Below are 18,274 nucleotides of genomic sequence, written 5' to 3'. Positions count from 1 at the left end.
TTTGAGTTGTTCTCTGTAACTAAAAAAACACCCCTATGATAAAGCAAAATATAAATTCTGCTGTGTGCCTGTTGAAACCTTAGTCAAAACAAAAAAAAATTTTTTTTTTCTTTCCAGTAGCACCTTAAAGACCAACTAAGTTAGTTCTTGGTATGAGCTTTCGTGTGCATGCACACTTCGTCAGATAACACGGCTACCTTTCTGTGTTGAAACCTTCTCACATACCCCCAGGGATAGAAAACATCGCAGTATAGAATGCACATATAAACTTCTAAAAGGTAAAGGACCCCTGACAGTTACCGGTAAGTCCAGTTGCGAATGACTGTGGGGTTGCGGCGCTCATCTCACTTTACTGGCCAAGGGAGCCGACATTTGTCCACAGACAGTTTTTCCGGGTCATGTGGCCAGCATGACTAAGCCGCTTCTGGCAAAACCAGAGCAGTGCACAAAAACGCCATTTACCTTCCTGCCAGAGCGGTACCTATTTATCTACTTGCACTTTGATGTGCTTTTGAACTGCTAGGTTGGCAGGAGCAGGGACCGAGCAACGGGAGCTCACCCTGTCACGGGGATTTGAACCACCGACCTTCCAATTGGCAAGCCCTAGGCTCAGTGGTTTAGACCACAGTACCACCCGCGCTTCCTTCTTACCTTTCCTGGATCAGAGCCAATTGGCTCCAGTTAAAACTTCTATGAAGGCTGCGACCATTTCACACATGGGTTCTGTTCCCAGCCCCCGCATGCATTGTCAGAGTGCGCATGAGCACACCACACCCCATTATGCCCGGTCCCCATTATGCCCCAAAGGACATGCGCATCAGCAATCACACATCAGTTGGACACAACTAAAATGGCTGCTACCTGTATATGACATTGGTAGGGTTGCCATATTTCAAACAGTGAAATCCGGACAGAAAAGTTATTGAGCCAAAGTTGTTGCTATACTTCCAGCTTTTCTGGGACATTTCTCCAATTTCCGCCTGGACACTGCTGCCGACTGCAGTATTCTGGATATGTCCAGGAAAATCCGTACGTATGGCAACCCTAGACATTGGGGGGGGTGTAGGGTTAACACAGTTATTCCTTATGTGCTGTAATCCCACAACTGCTGCTCCATCACCACAACCAGACTGCTAAAACCAAAACCAATGCACACAGCAAGAAAGCAAATGCTTGATTAAGATTGTGTCTTAAAATCTAAAGTCAGAACGTAGCATATTTCTTTGAACTCAAATTTAAGTTCCTTGCATTGCTGAAAAGTAACTTTGGGTACCCAAGCGGGTGTTCTTATATCATCGGCAGCATGAGTAAGGATTTTCTGCAGCTTCAGTTTTTAATATTTATAGTGAGAAAGCACTTAGGCAAATCTATTTTAGCTATGTGTAGCTTCATAGGAAACAGATAGCTTACTTGTATTTTCAAAATGACCACATTTTCAGTGGTGAGGCCAGACTCTGGACATTAACCTGTATTCTTTAATGGTCCCTTGCTTCATGGAAACACAAAACCTAAGATTGTAAAATAGACTATACATGCCTCTTCCTAGGAATGGTTTCAGATTGAGCAAACCTTTGGGTATAAGGCATTTTCAGATATGATGGGAGATGGTGGCCACAAAAATCCCTTGTCCCCTGCAATCACACCAACACCTGCTTTCTTCTCCCATCTGCATGAATGGTCGTTTTGTGCAGCATCTATAACCTATAGCAGTTTTCCCTTCCAAAAATCCAAAGTTGATTTTTTTTTTATTTCAGTTACATTCAAATTCATTAGAAAATAAACTCCATGAAATTTCAAGCCATTTTTACACATTTTTAGTGGTGTGCTTTCACAGCGCTGGCTCCAAATTAGTGTCCTCATTTTTTTCCTCTGGCTGCTTCAGTAGGAGACAACTATTGCTGCAGGCAATTTTTCCTCAAATCAGTCCTATAACTGGTTGTTCAGTCTTTGCAGCTGCATCGCTAAGATGTTTTTACTATCTTCCTAGGTACTTTAATGTGATGTACTAAGAAATATATACACTGTGCTGTAACTCTGGTCTCAGCTGAGGTGCCTGATGTTTTAACATGGGGTTAGTGATCCTGGCTCACCCATGTATTATTCCTGCATGCTTATCTCTTCCAGCTGTAGTGGTACAAATATTGTATCCTCCTTATGCTTTGCAGGCTTGGTGGGCTGACCTTTCACAGTGTGGAAAAAAATTGGAGATTCTTCTCACTCTTCATTTTCTTTTCCACCCAAGACTCCCCTTCTCAGGGCTTCTTCCATCAGACTCTTCAGAACTTCATGGTTCACCTCCACCCTGACTGCGACTCTCAGTAACATTATTTCAGAGCTCTGCAGGTAGAAAAGTAAGGATTCAATCTCTTTTCCCTCCTGCATTCAAGATGAGGCAGAACCTTCGGAGGAATTCAGAAAGAGATATTTACTATTTTTATTAAAGAAGCCTCATTGACTTCAATGGGATTGTTATTATTATTATATTATATTATATTTAACTTGTATTTGTAACCAACCTTCAAGGTTTGCTGAAGGACCGTCTATAAAACTTACAGGGTTTTTAAAAATAATAATAATATTTTTAAAAAAGAAAAGACCAGGGACAGCAGCAGCAGGAGAGAGGAGGGGAGGCTGAGGGAACACTTGACAAGGGAAGGTGTTAAAAAAAGGGGGGAGGGGGAGATGCTGCCAGTTCGGCAAACAAGGGGTGGTATAACTGGGCTCCTGAGACCCACAGGAAAGAATGTTGTTGGTCAAGGGAGTGGACTCAAAAAGGTTGAAAATCTCTGGTATAGAGAAAGTCATGAGGTATTTTTGTCCTGTATTGTCCCCATGCTGCCACCACACTAATATTGATCCTTGACCTCTCCATTCCGTGACAGCTGTAGGAAGTACTTTTCCTTATGGGGGAACCATTTTGCAAGATTTGCTCAATGAAAGATTTCACTCCTTGCTTTCTGGTGTTCTGGCACCTGGCACAGAAAACATCACTTCTCTCTCACATGCCTTCTGATATGTTTCCTATAATTTTGCTCTCAGAAACTGAACAGCACCAGGAAACAGCTTGAAAGTGTGGAGCAAATGTCACATAGGTCTCTTAAACCTGCAGAGGTGCAATTATTGCTAATACCTACTCTTGTACCTAACTGTGGTTAATAACACTAATCATACATTTATATAATACTTTTCACCCAGCAAAATCATAACATGCATTTTCAAAAGGTTCACTGACTCCTTGTTCAAACTGCTGCCTATACCACTCAAAGGCATCCACCTCTTAGGGATTAATGCAACAGCATCACACACTAATAATGTTTTGCTTTTTAAAGAGCTAATCTCCCTTCCCTGTTCGAACCTATTTTTTTCTTTTAATCAACCCCCTGCTCCCTTATTACAGCAGCCTGACTTGTTCTCCCGCCCCGCCCCCACCCCCCAGTAACACCTCAGACTGAAAGTAATTAATGCGGCAATTAGTTCTAATGGTTCACAAGATTATCAAGCCTGGCTATTCGAAAAATATGGCACAATTGATGCTCCAAACAAAACTGGAGAGCGCAATGCTAAAAACGTGGATCTGTTGAAAATTGAGCAACAAAGGAATGTAAGATTCGTGTGCTATTCCCATTCAGACAAGACCCTAAGAATAATGGTGGAATCACATCCATTACATGAAAGCCCAGTCCATTAGCAACATCCTGATGTGAATAAATGAGGACTCTGAGCCAAATCACACGTGTTGTTAAATGTGATGTATATGTGTGAATTATTTTTTTTTGTAAAAGTGATCATTTGAAAGATTGAAAGGAAGCTTCTGTTTTCACCAGTAAGATCTTTCCTCCAGAACTAATAGCAGCATGTGAGACAGGAAGCGTTTCCATCAGAACCAGGGCACAAGGAGAAACAATTAAACACACACATAGAATGCACATATTATAAGCAAGCAATACTCCAAAGTGCTTAATTTTTGAACTTGCCATTTAAATTGTTCCTTCGTGACAAAGGTTCCTGTTTCCAAAAAGTGCAGGAGGGGTACGGATCTCTCCACCATGTTGTTCTTTGAAACGTGGAGGGGAAGGAAAGGCGGGGGGGGGGAGAGATAATGGATTTCCCCCTCCTATACCTACGGACTCCAGTGTGTGGAAGAGAGAGGTCTTGTTCATTTAGAATCCCAAACATGTGCTTATATGATGTGAACCAGACACTGCAGCTTTCTGGGCTGCTGTAATAAAAGGCAAAACAATGGGGGCAGGCCATGCATGCAGAGGAGGAAGAGGAAGCAGCAGCAGCAGCCGACAGGTTTGAGTGCCTTTCTATCAGCCGCTTCTCTTCCTTGAGCAATGAGAGAGGCTTGATGGACAGAGGAGGAAGAAGCAGTGGTAAAAGAAGCATTGGGTAGATTCACTGCCCCTCCCAGGGGCTCCAGATCCGCTGCCGAATCTTTCACCTGTGAATTCACTGTACTTTCTGTGCCATCCTTTGTCAAGCTGGTGCCCTTCAGATGTTTTGGAAAAGAGCCACCGGCCCCATCCAGCACATGCTGGCCAGGGCTGACTCTCACAGCTGCATATTCTTTATTGCTCAAAAGGCACTACATAAGAGAACTTCTGGCTGCACATTTCTCTGGGAGTCAATTATGTTGAATTTAGTAGGACTGACTTCTGTGCAAAAACGTATAGGTTTGGACTGCATATTTCTTCCCTTATCCAAACATCTCGCAAATTAACAGTGTTGCAATATAATATTGGCTAGCTGGTATTTGTTATTTGGTACATTCAAGCATGATAGCTTCAATATTATTCCAATGTTTGTTTAAGCTGTTTGCCTGCTTGACATGTGAACAATGCACAAAAGCCTTCTCTAAACTCCTGTTTGTGTAGCTTCCACTGTTTCTCAGCGAGACTAGTCTCAGTGGACCTGCTTGAACGTTTTGCATTTTAAAGTTTTTATTTTATGCCTGAGGTGTAATATTGATGGCCTGACCCACAACCTGCACCTGGGAAGATCTGTTGCTTTTATATCATTTGATGGCCAGTTTTGGTTTTGCTTTTTCTAAAGTGAAACCCTGTTCATACAAACTACTACAAACTTGTGTGACCGTGTTTTAGCTTGACCTAATTGTTGATGCGGCAGCACTCTGTCACAAATGAGTGTTCAGTGTCACAAGGCCACATCTGTGCTTATTGGTATGCAGCGCACTTAATCGGCAGGTGCATTATTATGTAGAGCTGTCCGTGCCTTTTCCTGGTGCATAACAACACACATGGAACTAAAGTCAAGTGCAGACGAAAGCTGAATGCTGAGCAGGCAACAGTGACAGAGCTCACTCTCTTTCTTCTGACTCTGTGTATGAGGGCAGCTTTTTACTGGCAGCCGCTTCTATTCAGGATGTTTTATATTCTTTAAATAAGGGAGGGAGGACCCTAAACTTCTGGAACCACACTTTACAAACTCCAAGGTTTGGAGTGAATAAAGGTAAAGGGACCCCTGGCCGTTAGGTCAGGTGGCGGACGACTCTGGAGTTGTGGCGCTCATCTCGCTCTATAGGCCGAGGGAGCTGGCGTTTGTCCGCAGACAGCTTCCGGGTCATGTGGCCAGCATGACTAAGCCGCTTCTGGCGAACCAGAGCAGCGCACAGAAACGCTGTTTACCTTGCCGCTGGAGCGGTACCTATTTATCTACTTGCACTTTGACGTGCTTTTGAACTGCTAAGTTGGCAGGAGCAGGGACCGAGCTCAGCTCATTTTCTCTGTTATCAAGCCTAAACAGTTTGTTTTTGGTGGGGACAGAATATTTATTTTTAAAAGTAATTTGAGGCATGGATAAAAATTGAACAGCTGGTGGGTAACAGGAGTGTGTAGAGTCAAGGAATGATCCTCTTTTAAGGAGCAATAACCTTGGGGAGAGGGGCTGTATATGGGTCTCTTGACCCATTAATTCATGTCAGCAAATACCTGCCTTAGATAATCCAGAGATGGGCAACTGTTTTCTGACATTCCCTTTGGGGTAATCTGTGTGTGTATGGCCCTAGACGAGTGGTGGGCCAGCCAAAGTCAGCAGTAGGTGGGGTCAGGGCCAACATTTGGGCAGGGCAGCCCCTTTTTTTCCTCTATCTCCAGCTCTTACTGTCACTCCCCACTTAGCAGGCTGCAGGGGAGAGCCAGATTGCCCTTGTCAGAGGTATGAACTGATCACTTCCTTTTGAAATTAAACCAAAGGCCACAGGTTGCCTCCGGTGAGGCAGTTCATTGCTGCTGCTGCTGCTGCTGCTGCTGCTGCTGCTGCTACTGTTCTCCTCAGAGGCTGAATTCTTTATTGAAAGCCAGAATTCACCAGTGAAACAATTATAGATGTTCTCCAAAACAAAACATTAGGCAGCACCACGGTTGCCTGGAATCCTCCCTTCTCTTTCCTACAATGTGTAATAATGAAAGGCATGATAAATCTTTTGTTCCACACTAAATCACTGGCAACCATGGGATGAGAAGTCACATTACTATATATTACAGAGGGAAAAGAAGAAACCAGACTGTGTGGTTAATGTTTTTGGCACCACCACTATGTTTTTTGGTGATGTCTTATTCCACCCTCAGGCTCCTGTAGATCTTGCATCTTAGACCGATGATCTACATATGACTTCTGCCTTTGCCTGAATTCCTGTGCCTTTGAAGTATCTTTGAAATGGGTGCTGCTTGGTCTGAAAGCTTCTCTTCAAAGAGAGGTTTGGCAAGGTTCTCCCTCCTCCTCCCTTTTGAAACAGTTATTTTTCTCTGTCTTATTGCTCTGCAGAGAGAAACAGGGTTCCAGGGAACTGCCCCCCCCCTACACACTTCTCAAAGTACCCCCCTCCCCATTCAAGAGTGGATTGAATCGGGGCCAAGGCAAACATGTCCAGAGGCATCAAAGCAACAGGTTGCCTGGACAGCAGCAAATCCACTGAATTTCACTGTCTTCAGATTCCCTGGGTGGCAAGCCAGTGTGCTAAGAGACCTATCACATCTAAACAAACTCTTGAATGCAGTTATAGCCAGAAAAAGCCACTGCGCCAATATGACACTTTTCTCCTTGCAAGCTCTGTTCCTTGTGTGTATCAGGGTCATAACAGCCATCTGCCAGCAGCCAACTTTGTAACCTCTCTGTTGTCCATGCAGGGGCAGTGTAGCAAATTGTTTTGCAGTTTATGAAGCATCAACAAATACCTGACGGTTCTGTACCTTCCCTCCTGCCCTGCCAGATGCTTGGAAAGAACTGGAAGATTGTGCAGTGTAGCAGCTCTAAGAGAGTCCCCAAGTCGACCCTCACTTCTGCCATGAGCTCATTAAGTAGTCTATTAGGCAAGCCTCTCCCGCGGACTCAGTCCTTGACACACAAACGCACAGACACGTGTGCATGTGCACGCACACAGGAAAATCTGCAATATGGAGGATAATATTTGACCTGCCTTACAAGATTGTTGTAAGGACTATGGCTATATAATGCATGTGAAGTGGTCTGAACACTTGAAAATGCGACACAAATGTTTATTGCTGCTATTGCTGTTATTTACCCCATTTAAGGTGACTATCTCTTTCATATTGCGGAGAGAATAATTCTAGCTAAGGTGTGTAACGCTTGTTGTGTAGTCCAAATGTGCTGATGATTGGCATGGATGGAATCTGAGGAGGGGGGAATTCTCTTAAGACCCAGATGCTACAAGACAAAACATTTTGCTGAGTACAGAAGAGAAGCCGGACACAGCACCACTGGGAACTCTCAAGAGATGCCCCTGCCCCAGGGTTCAAGGGCCATATTTTTTATATATCCTACTGAGGGAGGAGGCTGCCTTTTATTTTATTTTTTTGCCTGAGGACGTTTCATTCAGTATATGTATTCTTGTGGAGGTCACACATCACTGGGAAATGAATACGAAAACTGCCTGGAACATGCTTTGTATACAGAGTGGAATGGTAGCATATTTTGTTGCTGTTTATCACAGAAAACAGATGTCATTAAAAAACACTTATGCCTTGCATTTGCAGCTGCAACCTTACTTCTTTTAACAGCAGGTTCTTAAAATTGTGCTATTGTTGTGTGTCCCCCACCATGCTGGAAAAAAGGGCCTGTTTATTTCAGCTTCTTCCCTTTGGAAGCACAAAATCCATCAAATTTGTTTTGACAGTATCTATCAAAATGACCCTCTTTAGAAGAGACTAAGGCTCAGTCTACACAGGCAGAAGAATGACGAGCTAGAGTTCTGAGGTGGTACATCAGACTGCTTCGGGCTGCAGGAAGGGGGTGCCATTTTTGAATGCTCCCTCATGCTTTTTTAATGCCTGCATGTAAAGAAACAAGATTCAGATGCTCTCTTCTTGCTCTTCTGATTTTCAGCTTACTGAGACTTGTGTGTATGTGCATGTTTTTACACAGGTGAGTATTCAAAAATGGTATCCCTATCTGCAGTCCCATTATTCTACTTCAGAATTCTCTGTACTTGATTCTGGTTTAACATTAAACACCTTTTAGTTTAATATCAAACACAGAGCCACTATTGATGTATAGGTTTGAGTGTTGGACTAGGACTTGGGAGACCAGGGTTCAAAACCCCACTCAGCCATGAAGCTCACTGGGTGACCTTGGGCCAATCACTGTCTCTCAGCCTAACCAACCTGACTGGAAGTTGTGAGGATAGCACCGTCTTCCCACACACAACCCCACACACTGCTTTTCAAGGTTAGCTTAGCAACCACAGTGCCTCTCATTATTAGGCTCAGTACTAAAATACATCTGTGCTAAGCTTTGAGCTTGTTATGTATGCCAGTAACATCAGAGGAAGTGTAGATCATAGGACAGCTTTGCGCATCATAACTGCTGTGATGTATTGCAGATAATGTTCCCCAGGTGTATATATGTGTGCCTTTAACATGTATGTATTCAGACATTACTTCCACACTTGACATGTTTCCTGAGGAAAACACTGGTGTAACAATGGCATTTCTTCTCGCAGCTGTGGTAAGGTGTAGCACTGTCTGTGGGGAAAGAGGAGCAGTCGTAAAAGCCAGTACAAGGAGCAAGAAATGCCTGTAAACGTTTGCATTCTTTATCAGGAAGATGAAACGGGGTTGGAGATGGCACAAAACTAGCCTGTACCAACCAAGCTGAGTTATTCACCCAAAGCCACTGATCTTTGTTAACTCAACAAAGCGGAATCCTGCAATGGCTGCTGTAGAGCTCAGTGTTCTTCCAATGGGGCAAGTGTTTCCTGTAGGCCCCTCTGAGTAAATGGAGAGAAAATGACCTGCTCTCCCTTAATTAATGGGAGGCCCAAGCTCAAAAAGGGAAGAATGAAGGCATGTGTGTGTGTGTGTGTGTGTATTTGTTAAAGACTGTGTGTACATGTGCATATGGGTGCATGTGCAAACATGTACGCTCACATGGGAGTCTCCCCCCTGCTCTGCTCCTGAAAATAGGCAGCCCCATAAGTAGACATCAAACGGACTCTAACAGAGTAATAGATCCCAGATTTCATTCCTCCCCCACACACCTTCTTAACAGAATATCTGTGTTTGTTCACTCTGTTGTCTGGCTTCCTGTCAAGATATCCTGCAGCCAGCCTAGAGCAGCTCCTAATGGGCTGCCAGGGGATTTAGTCTGATACGAGTGTGTACCAGGTGCTGACAGCTTGCTGGAGCAGCTCGCTCTGCTAGCGTGATTGGAAATTGGTCTCTCATTTTCACCCTGTCATAGTGAGTAGATAGCAGAGGGATGAGCAGGGATGCTCTCTTTCTGTAGATTTCCACTACTGTGCAAGGTGGGGCATGGGAAGCTTCTTCTGCCTGTCAGGGATTTGCTCAAGCACATTTCTTCCCCTACCTCAGCACCTCAGCTCTTGTCATAAGGGGGCAGCTCTCAGGTTAGCCTTATCAAGCCACACAAAGCAGTCCCCCTTTGGGCAGCAAGATTCAGAGGCAGGTGCCATTTTCCTGCATCCCTCCTCTATCTCTGCATGCCATTTTTTAAAAAGAAAGAGAAAAGGTCCCGTCTTGAGGTTTTGTGTTTGTGTTTTCAACATTTTCGGATGGGAAAAGGTCTCAGGCCAGCAGTGGATGGGCCATAACATTTAAATATGGCTGCCAGGTACTGTCAGCTTGCGCAACAGGGGAAAAAATCTCTCCCCAATAGCTCCTTACATGCACCGATTTAATTTTTAAATGTACCGAAAGAAACCTTACTGATAAGAGGAGCCTTGTAAAGAGCTTCTTATGTGTTTGTCTATAGCAAATAAGAACCATTGCCAGGTGAAAAGGAGGGAACCAAAACACATAGGTTCTTTCTTTTTTAAAGGTGATCATGGGCTAAGTGATGGTCAATGAAGCTAGTAAAAAATTGTCTTAAAATGTTTGTGGGCTTAATTTGCAAGACTGCTGACAAGGGTATGGCCCAGGGCTCCCCACCCCCCAGGCAGAACATGCTGGAACTCAGTTCCAGCACCTCTCAGGTGGGTACCATTGCCATTCTAAGAGGTGTTCTTGATGAGTTCTGGCACCTCTTTTTCTAGAAAAATAGCACTGGTATTGCCTTTTCGGGTCTAAAGAAAAAATGGCATATAGGTCTGGGTTTGGGTGTCTGAGATTGCTGGCAAATCCCACATTTCTGGTATTCAATTATTTTTGAGATGGTAAGGTTTTGCAAGAATGAATACAAATTTGTTTGCTTTAATGTCCTTCTGGAATATCTCTGAAGGGCAGACAGGACATTCCTTGGTTGTTTTTGTCTCTCATTTTATATAAAGCTGAGAAAATTGCCACTCTAGGCTACAATCAGCATGAGACTTGTATAGTCAAGTGATAGGAGGGCTCAAATAAAAACATGTAAAAACAGAGCTGAACCGCAGTCTTTTGTGTGTGTTTTCTTCTTCTTTTATTTTCAGGGAATTGTTTCTCATGGATCAATACCATGTAAAATTCACTCAGGAGCCATATACAACAATACTTATTGGAAATGCACATATATGTGGGAGCAGAATAGTGGATAGAGATTTTGCAAGTAACTCTAGCTTTGCTGGCTGTGGGAATACTGGTGTTTAATTTTTAAAAACCTTTTTAAGCCAACTAATATCTAGATTCAGTTGTAATGTATGGAGTTGTTTTGCTAATTTAGTTAATATAATCCCTTGCTGAATGAGATGAAGAGGTGGGGCCTGAGCCTGCTCCCCTTTTGCATGTATTTCACAGAACAAATCCTCAGGTCTAATCAGTTTCACTTTTCTTTTTTCATTATTGGACAAGGGAGAGCAGCTGCAGTTTATACCTAGGAAAATACAGCAAATACCACATCCTGCAACAACAAGGACACAAACCATTACAGTGGTACCTCAGGTTAAGAACTTAATTCGTTCTGGAGGTCCATTCTTAACCTGAAACTGTTCTTAACCTGAAGCACCACTTTAGCTAATGGGGCCTCCTGCTGCTGCCGCACCGCCGGAGCACGATTTCTGTTCTCATCCTGAAGCAAAGTTCTTAACCTGAAGCACTATTTCTGGGTTAGCGGAGTCTGTAACCTGAAGCGTATGTAACCCGAGGTACCACTGTATATTAATACATACTCAAGAAACCAATGCAAGATCTGTGCTAATGTCACCGCAGCAGCAAGCTATTAGATGTTAGGAACCTTAAAAGTCGCTTTCTTTGTTTTAGAGACACTATCTACTGTATTCAGCCACAGTGAACTTTCCAAAGTCAAGGTGAGGGAGAACCTGTTTGGGGGTGCAACAGGTTTCTGTTCACACAACAGGACTTCACCTTATTACCCTCCCTGCTACAGTCCTCAGACTCTCAGGGTCTGGAAACCAAGCCTTATGAGGGAGTCAGGTATGCTTAGCCTGGAGAAGAGAAAACTGAGAGGTGATATGATAGCTATCTTCAAATATCTGAAGTACTGTCACATAGAAGATGAAGCATGCTTGTTTTCTGCCACTCCAGGGGGTAAGACCTAAACCAATGGATTAAAATTACAAGAAAGGGGATTCTGACTAAGCATTGAGAAGAACTTTCTCACTGTAATAACTGTTTCACAGGGGAATGGGCTACCCCAGAAGGTGGACTCTCCTTCATCTGAGGTTTCTGAACAGAGGTTGGATGTCTGTCTGTCAGGAATTCTAGCATAGTGATTCCTGCATTGCAGGGGGTTGGAGTAGATGACTCTGGGAATCCCTTCCAATCCTACAATTCTAGTATTCTATCTGCTCTGGGAGCAAGCCCCACTGAATTCAATAGCACTTACCTTTGAATAGACACGGTTAGGATTGTGCTATAACACTCTCTTAGGAAAGTGATTTTTTATATATGAAATTATTAATCTGAAATATTTTTGGTATTTTTAATATGAAGTATTTAAACTATCTAGACCAAAATAACGACCTTTTTGTTTCCTTTTCAGAGATGCCAATGGATAGTGCGTCAAGACAGCCCCAAATTATTTTGGCCGCATCAAGTTTAAATGTCTGCACTTGAGGCTTCTGGAGTGCTGGGTAACAAGACTCCAAAATGTGACTCCATGATGCAATTCCAGGGTGCACATTAAGCAGAGGTCTGCTTGGATTCTTTGGAGAAAGCCCTTCCTTAAGGTTCCTATAGAATCCAGAAAGGGATGTCACAGGACAGCAAAGCTGTTCCGCTGTTCTTTTAATTTTTGCTACCTTTTAGGGGTCTTCTCTTTATTTCTACCATCTTGCCAAATGTCCTTTCTTACATCAAATCTTCCTTTCACAACTCAAGAGGTTGCATTACCCCGCAGCACTTTTGGCCCAGGGATTCTCCATGGTGACTGACTGGACCACTTCCAATACAGCCTACACCTGCCTTTTTGATCAGCTCCGTTGAGAAATGCATGGTGAAGTCTGTGTAGCTACAACCTTCATGTTGGGAAGAGAAAAGGGCATCAAGGAAGGGTTCAGACAATGGTTATTTCTTCTCAGAGGCTCATCTTCTTACCGGATGCATCATTTGCCCCACTGTCTTCTATGGCTTTTTATTCCTATGTGATTATATTGCTAATTTCATATAGGGATTGAAGCCGTGCAGTACGCTGGGGGTTTGCAACAGAGGCTGCTCACCTTGTTCAAGTCAAAGCCTGTTGGAACAGCTCAGTGTCATTCATAAAAAGGAGAGAGCTCTCATAGGCAGCCATTCACTAGGGACCATTCCTCTTCCTCCTCCTCCTCCTCCTCCTCTGATGTTGCTGTAGCTGCTTCCCTTTGCATGCTGCCCGGGCAAGAGTGGTGCTAGGCCCAAGTACAAGCAGTGCCTTATTCTCCTACTCCTTCAGATAACAATTTAGAAGTGATGACCATGATTATATGCAGTGATGACCTGCTTTCCAGTGTGGGGTGTGTGTGTTGCATTACGTATGCATGCAAACATGTAGCATTCCACTATTTAAGTGCATAAGAATGGCTGCAGTATTTGCCTTTAGTAAGAACCCTAAAGACTATGGAGGGAATGGATGCAGGGAGGACGTGGCGGCCTAAGATATTTTGGTGCCTGAGGCGAAACGCCCTGCTGCTGCCCCTGCTATGGTGGGGGAGGTTCTGCAAGAGTTTCTTCTGGGGGTGGGAAGAGATTTGGCAAGGGTATGAAGAAGCCCTTGGCAATTATCCCTTCCCACCCAATGGCAAAGCTAGGTGGTGGAGTGCTGCACTACTCTGCCCCCATTGAAGCCTCTGTTACCTGGATTGCTTCTCCAGCAGTGGTGTTTCAGGGCACTCGCAGGGGCGCCACCTGTGTTTCCGCCACCTGAGGCAGCTACTTCACCCCGCCTCATGAATGGGCTGGCTCTGAGGGAAGAATATTTTCACCTGCCTCTGATAAAGGGCTGTCTTCCAAAACTGAATGGCAGTGCAAAAATGTGATAAACCATGATGTGGGGTGTGTGGGTGTGTGAATGGAATCCTAATATACAGCAACATGCTCTCCAGCCACTTTGAAGGGCACCTATTTTGTCACAAGATGTACTATGTATATAAAGATGCTTTAGGGTTCTGCAACTTCTACTGCAGCAATTCTTAAAATAAAAAGGGGAAATCTGAAATTATTATTGTGCGAACTCAGTTCAGTTTGATTGAGAAGCAGCCCCTCAAAGGAAGAATTGTCACATCCCTTTTATGCTTATTTCTCTCTCTCTCGGGGTAATTTTCTTCTTGGCCTGTCATTTGGGGCCAAGAATAAACTGGCTGTCTTACCCCGAGATAATTGTCCAGGGCTGGTGGGAATGGTAAACCTTCTGCCTTGTCTGTTAGCTTTTTGGAAGAGAGCCTTCTCTAGTCAGATTCTTTCATACCTGGCCATCTGCACAGGTACACCTTAAGAAGCTTGGCTTTTTAACTACAGAAAGCGTGCCTGGAGCAGTATATTCAAGCCCCTGCTTCTAAGCAGTTTTCTGAAGTATTCCTCCATCACCACCGGAAGACAAGCACACTCTGGTATTACACATGAAGAAAGGATGAGAGGCAACATATTTAGGGGTATGTGTGAGGCTGAGGAGAAATGGTTAAAACTTTCACATTCTTGCTGGTGTCTTTGCTACATGCCTTTGTTGTAAGGCAGGTTAAGTTGCTCTCTAGTTGAAGTTTTAAGGTCATAGAGCCCACTCTTCTTTCTAAAACTTCACGTAGCATGTCTTACTGCAGGGCTGATTCTGTGTGTGTGCGTGCGAGAGAGAGAGAGAGAGAGAGGCTGCTGACAAATTATTGTGCCCGCGCTGCAGTCTGATAGCCTCAGCCTCCATGCAGGTTTAGGTAGCATTACAGAACTAGGGAAGAGGTGCACAGACTTTGATTTCTCGTCAGGATTATATAATCTTCCTCCAAGTTTCTCAAGGGGTATTTGGGGCTTTTTTTAAAGCATGTGTTAAATCTGTCACGTTGGTGCAAATGGGTAGAATTACTCAGTTTGCTGAAGAGATTATAGGAGAACCTTTTCTGCTCACTTCATAAAAGGAGGTCCCATTAAGCACCGTGTGAAATATTAGCCATTAATCAGCCTCTGCACAGAATAAACTATCCATACTTATCATTATCTGATCCTTAATGAAGCGGTAATAGGAATGCCGTGGAGCAGGGATATTAATGTCTCCTAAGAGGCCCAAGCAATGGTAAGGCTAGAAGCCAAGATTTTTAATTCAGTTCCAAAAGCTTCCATAGTTAATAAGGTTGCTACTTATCCCAACCATTAGCACTTGTTTGGCCACAAGTGTTGCTATTACAAAAATGAGCTCAGCCCTCAGGAAGTGCTTTGCCAGCTGTTACATTGCTCATCCTCTTTTCTGTCTGACTACATACTTCCTGGGGCTGAATGTGTGCCTGGTTGGCATCCCCATTCAAGCCACTCCTTGCTTTGCTTTCTTTTTAGGCCTAGATACGATGTCAGTCATCCAGCCACACTGAGAACCGTTTCAGAATGTAAGCTACAACTCTCCATGCTGTAATACAGTCATAACCTCGGTTTGTGAACATGATCCATGCGGGAAGCAGGTTTACAACCCACAGCGTTCGCAGCCTGAAGCGCTGTGTCTGTAAGCATGCATGATGCGTGTCTGTGCATGATGTCATTTTGTGTTTCTGTGCATGCACGAGCGCGTAAACCTGGAAGTAACCCGTTCCAGTACTTCTGGGTTCGGCACAATCCGCAACCTGGAAACACGCAACCCGCAGCGTTCGTAACCCGAGGTATGACTGTAATACTTTTATTATATATATGCCGCCCATCTGACTGGTTGCCCCAGCCATTCTGGGTGGCTTCCAACAAAATATTAAAACACAAAACCCCCCTGAAACAATTAAAATCTCCCTGTATAGGTCTGCCTTCAGATGTTACACGCAACCCACACTTCTCATCCACCACTATCTTACATTCTGGCCATAAAAGCTAAAGATACGCTTCTAATATTCTTCCATGCCACAAAGTCAGCTTTAGCAAGGGCCAATGAGCTGTCTACTGCTCCTGGGACTTACTTAGCAGTGTGAAAGATTTTGGCTGGAGTCTGACAATGGTTTTTCAAACGGGTGAAGGTGATAGAAGAGAGAGAGAGAGCCATTATTGTGCTCTGGTCAAAGCAGTTTTGCAGATTTTTGAAGCTTGACAAAACTTATCAAAAACTATTTGCATCATAGTGAGAGGAGAGTGTCACACAGGTATGGAGGACTCCATCATACCAGAATGGAGAAAATGCTGGCTTCTTCAGGAAGCCAGAAGCAAAGTTCAGCCTGCTACCTATTTGTCTTTTCCCTTACATAATTGTAGGTTCCCAAACTGCTCTCTCAGTCCACTTGAAAATTGTATTGGTAGAGAACTTAATGGTGTTTTTTCTCCATTGTAGAAATAGTACTGTGCTGTGCTAGATGCTGTGTGGTTTTTACTTGTATTTTTGGACACACCGTGGGCTACCCGCATGAAACTCCTGGATCATCAGCTGTTCATGGGCCAGCTGAGGAATCCTTTCCTTGGGATATACTCATCTCCTCCCTTGCTGGGCTGGTTTGGAACAAATCATAGAATTCTACAGTTGGAAGGGACCCCAAGGGCAGTGTTAGAAACTGAGATATGAAAGCTAGGGGTTAAATGGCACCTTAAATGTAGCTTATGGGCGCAACAATGGAATGTCTAGGTGTACTTTTTTTATAACAAGAATACAAAGATGAAAATGAATGAACTGCAGCTAAAATACTATGTTCATTTTTCACACTGTCTAGTCCTTCTCCTGCCCACCCCCTAATATTCATAAGAGGGCCTCTTCTCTAGTCTTCAGAGAGTAGCTGGAAGTGGGGAGGCAGAAAAAGGTCCTCCTTTCCTTCTACTCTGCAGTTTTATTCTGAAATCTTAGGTGAAGTACTGTGCCCAGAGCTCAGAAACTGCTCTTGCTAATGAAATTCCCTGTCGCAAAATGCGCCATGGGAGTTTCGAACACTGCCAAGGGTCATTTAGTCCAACACCCTCCAATGCAGGAATTCTGCTCATAGCTGTCCCTGGGTAGGCTCAAACCACCAACCTTCTGGTTAACAGCCAGATGCATTGACCCACTGAGCCACAGGAGGGCTCTTATGATAATACTCTTATGATAGCTAAAGTAGGCAACATGACCTGCTTCATTCACATGGCCACAAGCACAAATGAACGGTGGGCATTCTTCTAATCTCTGTGTTACGTGTATACACACACATTCTCTCTCTTTTACTGGGGCATCTACATGTCTGTTAGTGAATCACTTCCCAAGAGGCATCCTGAAGCAATGGCCATTCTTGATGTTAATTTCCTCTTTGCAGGAGCTATATAAAAGTGCTGTTAGTCCCTGTTACACTGGAGGCAAATGAAGGCCTCAACAACACCTCCCTCCTGGATTAATACTCCTGGAAGCTCTGTGGTGCTGACTGCTTGGGTACATGATTTTAAATGTTTGATAGTGTACTAAAATATTTTCGTTGTTGTTGCTTACATAGACCTGACCATCCCTCACAAAATATGTTTTGGCATGTGATGGTATTAGGTACAGCGTGTGTTCAGAAGCCTGCTCTTTCCCTCTTTCACCCACTGCCCCAAAGGAAAAAAATCCCGCTGGTGGTTGTTATGGGACGACTGTAGCTATCAAGTTCTAAGAGATGTTTGCTTTATTGTCTGTATTTTGCATGGCCTTCCAGTGAGTGTTAAGTGCCATGCACACACACACACACACACACACACACAGAGAGAGAGAGAGAGAGCGTGTACATTGGAAAAGTGAAAGTGTTCTTGCAGCCTCGTTGTCCTTGACCAACTTCCCCCATTCCTGCCGTTGCCTCATTAAAGAAAAGGAAGCTGGAAGATAAAAAGTATCCAGGGAGAAAAAGGAACCAACTGAACACTGATGTGAAGTGTGCTTCAAAAAGCAGCCTCCTTTCATCTAACCGTTGTTTAATGCGCCTTTTCCCTTTAACAAGAGGAATTTATTTTAATCATCACTGAAACGTTCCATTAAAAAGAATAAAAAGACAACAACAACAGCAGCAGCAGCAGAGGGATGTTGCTAGTGAAATCTATGCAGACTTAACAGCTCAGGGATTACCCTAGAGAAGTGAATGCTGCAAAAGCTTTGTGAACCTGTCTGAGAACGAGAGCAAGCAGCATCTTCAAGGATTAATGAAGAACTCTGCCGATATAAAAGAAATTGTTTCTTTTCTGGGGCCGCTGCTGTGGGAGATGCAGAAAGCATGGCGAGGCCAGATAATCAGTCGGCTCAGACGCTCCTTTTTCAGGGAGGCAGATTTTGGTAA

At 43.8% G+C, this 18,274-nt stretch overlaps 1 long non-coding RNA gene across 4 annotated transcripts in view; it reads left to right on the top strand.

Annotated features, from left to right (window-relative positions):
- LOC310757871 overlaps nucleotides 1-15,607 on the top strand; it is a 31,198-nt gene extending 15,591 nt beyond the window's left edge. Inside the window, exons 1-3 of one of the 4 annotated variants that reach the window (XR_014545524.1) lie at nucleotides 6,286-8,403; nucleotides 10,904-11,052; nucleotides 12,412-15,607. This is a non-coding gene — a long non-coding RNA (uncharacterized lncRNA). Of the gene's footprint in view, nucleotides 1-6,285; nucleotides 8,404-8,425; nucleotides 8,707-8,777; nucleotides 8,875-10,903; nucleotides 11,053-12,411 lie in introns of those variants that run through there. The other 3 variants (XR_014545525.1, XR_014545526.1, XR_014545523.1) reach the window with 3 other exon arrangements.
- The last annotated feature ends 2,667 nt before the right edge of the window (nucleotides 15,608-18,274 follow it).

Source organism: Podarcis filfolensis (genome assembly GCF_964270895.1).
Source record: "Podarcis filfolensis genome assembly, chromosome: 2".
NCBI lineage: Eukaryota > Metazoa > Chordata > Lepidosauria > Squamata > Lacertidae > Podarcis > Podarcis filfolensis.
This window is presented reverse-complemented; position numbering and strand designations above follow the sequence as displayed.